Below are 5,135 nucleotides of genomic sequence, written 5' to 3' on the forward strand. Positions count from 1 at the left end.
ATCTCCTTCTCCGAGAGGCCTGGATCTGTCTCTTATACACATCTAGATGTGTATAAGAGACAGATATACATGTGGGTGTGTGTGTGTGTGTGTGTTTGTGTGTGTGTGTGTGTTTATGTATGTATGCATGTATGTATATGAGTACTGGTTAAAATGTAAGATTTAATATTCGCGTTTTAAGTTTTATTACAAAAAAATTTTAAAAAATTGTATTCAGTACATTTTCGACTGTCCTAAAAATATGGACCTTTTTCGAGTTGGGGGTGCTACTGTGTGGAGCGGTGTTTTTAATCTAATGAGGATTATACTTCAAAATTCAAGTTCACAGTTTAAAGTAATTTTATTGTCAATAATACAACAGGTAGAATTAAAATTTGATTCTCTTGGATATACAAAAAAAAAGACACAACACACAATCAAGAAAGACATCAGAAGACAGAAAGACATAAAAAAAACCCCAGAGTACAGACAAATTTTAAACATATGTACAAAGATATGTTACATCAGAGTTAACCTAATTAAAAATATAGCCGTTTAAATATCATCAATTTAATTATATTCTTAATTTAATTTACAAAATAAAATTCCAGAGTAGACAGCAAAGTTAAAAAGAATAATAAATAAATAAAATTTAAAAAATAAATAAATAAATAAAATTAAAAATAATATTATTAAAAAGTAAAAAAAATGAAAACAAATTAAAAAATAAATTTAAAAAAACTTAACTAAATAACCATAATAATAATTTTAAAATAGCAGTTAAAATATTTATTTCTTAATTTTATAAAAAAAAATATGTATACAGAATATTCCAATGTAAGACATCCAAGTATAACAAATTAAAAAAATAAATAGAAACAAAATTAAATAAAAAATAAATAAAAAATTAAATAAATAAATATTTATGTATTTGTAAAATAATAAATACTTAGGCCTTATAGGCCTACTTAACACAGATGCCATTTGAATGTATTTCTCACTAGTTCTATCTCTTTTATTTCAGTGTTTTAGTCAAATTTACCGATCCTCAGGAAGTGCGAGGTCAATGTACAATCATTGTCAGCGGAACACGATGTCTATTCAATTGCTGAACACAATGTACTATCAACAGCCAGATTTGTGTGGTTTTCTGCAATAATCGCGCTCGAATACATTAGGTTTTATACTATTGGATCATCGGAATTTAATTAAATTCCCAAATTAAATTGCTTGTCATTCTCAAACGATATTACATACTTAAATATCATTAGGCGATTATAAATATATTATATAGGCGATTATATATATATATATAAATTACAATCTTTATGTTTTATTTATACTACGTTTATATCGTTCTGATGTAACATTTGCGAGAATGTAAGAAATAAAAGTTACTATTTACAATACATCATATTTGTGTACTTCCTTTGTCGTAATTACATGTAGTAATAATTATATTTCATGATGTTAATCAGTATATAATCGAATTAAGTATATTATAAATCAGTTCGAATGGAATATACCACTATTATAGGCTACTATATCTTATAAACCCATTTCCAAATATATTTAATTGATACCAACAAATTACGAAATTTCCAGAGCAAGATGCCGTCAAATTTTACAAAACAGGAAATGACGTCGGTTGCTAGGCTACAGCTTATGCATATTCAGTAACACCTGTGCTAATTAGACTAACAATAAAAACTTTTAGCTCAGTTTTGACAAAATCGACCAAAAAGATTTTATTGTTAGTCTAATTAGAACAGGTGTTACTGAATATTCATGATTATGCATGAGCCTGTTGCTTAGCAACCACGTCATTTCCGGTTTTATGTTTTTTGTTGATGGCGCCCTCGAAATGATGTCAAATTTGACAACCGGAAATGACGTGGTTGCTAAGCAACAAGCTCATGCATAATCATGAATATTCAGTAACACCTGTTCTAATTAGACTAACAATAAAAACTTTTAGCTCAGTTTTGACAAAATCGACCAAAAAGATTTTATTGTTAGTCTAATTAGAACAGGTGTTACTGAATATTCATGATTATGCATGAGCTTGTTGCTTAGCAATCACGTCATTTCCTGTTTTATGCTTTTTTTGTTGGGGGCGTCCTCAAAAAGATTTCATTGCTAGTTTAAGTAGACAAATGGACAAAGTAGCTAATTGATGAAGCAATTCTACACGTCTGGTTTACGCATAAGGATATTTTAGCTATCGAATTTATTATTTAAACACAGACATTGAATAAGATGAGAAGAAATGCATAATTCCATATGATATTTATTTATTGATTTTAATATATACTGCATCTATTACATGTACATTCGGCAAAAAATCAATATACCTGATTTTAATCCTCAAAATTATATATATTATTATCTTACATGTCTATAATCTTTACAAAAAATAGGCTATTTTCTCTGTTATTAAGATAAAAATTAGTAGTAATAACACAATATTAATAAACACAAAGCCTACAATAATTAATAGGCCTACATATTGTGATTGTTAACATTATTTCCGAGATGTTTGCAGAAGAAAATATTTTAAAAATTAAATTTTAATTAATTTCATATCCAGAATTTTTCCAAGAAGCTTGGTGAGTGACAACATTTTTGGCTATCAAAATAATTTGTGGTAAGTTCTGTTGTCTTTTCACGAGTCCGGACATTCTTTCCTGATATTTGTAGATTCTTCGTCTACCTCCTGGAATAGAAAAATATTGAGAAAAATTTTAGAAACAAATAAAGAATTATTACGAAGTATTAAAAAACTAATATAAAAAAAATAGTGAGCGCCCCATCCTGAACATTATCTTATTCAATTATCGTAATATATGGACAGTGCTTTCATACCAAGGAATGAATGAGGATCATTAAATGCATGGTATTGGGTAGGCCTAGTAGATCGCCATAGCGTGAACAAATTATGTTAGCATTCGATTGTCATGGGTAAATTAAATCTATAAAAGTGTATCATTCGATAGAAATGAATACATATATTCATAAATACAGTATATTCAAACAATAAACATAATACTACAATTATCTTTATATCTTCATACAAATATTTTTCATGATATAATATTTATTGACTGATTGGTTGAATTTATTCGATGCTCAACATGCCCAAGCAAGATAAAAAATAAATTGTGATCAAGAAATGATTAATAAGCATCAGGAACGCACATTAGGCCGGAGTCCAGCCCATTTCCAATGGGGTAAAATTTAAAGGTATAGGCTATGTCAATAAGCTGAAAGATGAACAATTTAATTCCTAATTGAATAATTATATTTGAGTAAGTTATTAACTTACAATTAAATATCTGAATGACAAAATTGTTTTCCTGTCAATTAACAGACAGTAAATAATACCAGTGCTATATTCTTATATATACTGTACATAGACACTTAAATTGGCTGGTAGTGTCAATTTAAAAATTGTTGTAGTAAAATGTCCGTAAATCAGAAAAAAAATTGAAAAATTTCGACAACGATTCTGATCGGGGTCTGAAACAAGGGGCTGCCTAGAGCCTCGGTCAGGGTCCCTGAATAAAATCCCTGGGGTGCGGCTCATGAGGAGAAATTGTACGGTTCAGGGTCGCTCATGTGCTTTCTGTCCACGATTGGATTTGCTATAAAAATGAATTTGTTTGGATAGGTCAATTAATGTTTTTTTGTCGACGATGGGGGTCGATATAAGTTTAGAATAAAAAAAAAATTGTAGCTATTTACAGCAATTATACTACTGGGGCCCAACATAACACCTTATGCAGAGTCTTTTTTTTATATTTCAACTTTCTATTTGAAGGGCGCCATGTGAATTTTGTGCTAAATGATTACCTGGCGCTTTATAAATTTTCAAAATTATTATTATTGTAATTATTATTATTATTATTGTAATTATTATTATTATTATTATTATTATTATTATTATTATTATTATTATTATTATTATTATTATTATTATTATTATTATTATATAAGACGGTCCACTGCTCTGTATTTTCGGATTCAAGGGGAGTGTGTAACTGTCCTCCCCCCCCCCCCACCTCTAAATTATGAAAATTTATTTAAAAATGCAGGAAAAAGGAAGAAAATTTGTATTCATATTTAAGTCGTGGAGGTGCCATAATCATAGATCCATTTGTGAAAGTCCCGCCCTAGATCCCCTCTATTTCGAATTCTTGGATCCGTCATTGGTATCGGGGTAGCTACATTTGATATCGACATAAGTAAAGCTATTAATATCAATATTTGGGCCTAACTCGATCAATTTCATTGTCCTTTAACGATATAGAAAATCTTTTTTGTCGGGCTATAACAAATTTCGATTATCCATCATGAAAAGTTATGCACCAGATAAAGAAAAGATTTTTGATAATAAATTTCATATACTGTAATGTCAATTAAAACAAACAGACGCGAATCTACAATAGGCCTATGCAAGCAACAAACGGAAGTTAACAAGCCCCATATGCTGTAAATAATGTTTCTTTAGCCAGTTTCAGTTCTTTGATAGTTTTAGCGAGTCACTAGAAATGTATGTTGTTGAATATAATCAAAATGCAGCCATGTCAGTGCATGCTTCTGTCGAGGAAATTATCAGTGCCTTCAATGCATAACAAACTTAGTCAAAATAATATGGTGACAAAATTCCCATTTAACTATTGAATTAACGATGCAAAATGTTCAATACTGTACTCACATTTTTTATTAATTGTAAGGCCTCCTTCGTAGTCTTTCAACTCATTCAGTATTGTTTATATGTAAAACGCCACCTGTAGAGGTATAAAAAAAATATATAAATTTGAAAAATGTCGACAACGATTCTGATTGGGGTCTGAAACAAGAGGCTGCCTAGAGCCTCGGTCAGGGTCCCAGAATAAAATCCCTGGGGATGGGGATCATGAGGAAAAATCAGGGTCTCTCATGTGCTTTCTATCCACGATTGGATTGGCTATCAAAATGAATTTGTTTGGATCGGTAAATTAATATTTTTGTCGACGATGGGAGTCGATAGGCCTATTAGTTTATGAGTTATGGTTACTGACGCCCAACATACCACCTTATTCATGCATACATGGCCACATAAAGAGAGTGACGCTCTTGTCAGTTTTTAAACAGTATCTGGTCTGTCTCTTATA

The 5,135-nt window shown here is 30.0% G+C and overlaps 1 long non-coding RNA gene across 1 annotated transcript in view; it reads right to left on the minus strand.

The window, feature by feature from the left end:
- Positions 1 to 2,249: 2,249 nt before the first annotated feature.
- LOC117114598 overlaps positions 2,250 to 5,135 on the minus strand; it is a 4,271-nt gene continuing 1,385 nt past the window's right edge. Inside the window, exons 2-3 of the long non-coding RNA XR_004446396.1 lie at positions 4,697 to 4,769; positions 2,250 to 2,695 (exon numbers count right to left, since the gene is read on the minus strand). This is a non-coding gene — a long non-coding RNA (uncharacterized LOC117114598). The remainder of the gene's footprint in view (positions 2,696 to 4,696; positions 4,770 to 5,135) is intronic.

This window comes from Anneissia japonica, unplaced genomic scaffold, assembly GCF_011630105.1.
Source record: "Anneissia japonica isolate Jap-2015-1 unplaced genomic scaffold, ASM1163010v1 scaffold199_len4679917_cov187, whole genome shotgun sequence".
In the NCBI taxonomy this organism is placed as follows: Eukaryota; Metazoa; Echinodermata; class Crinoidea; order Comatulida; family Comatulidae; genus Anneissia; species Anneissia japonica.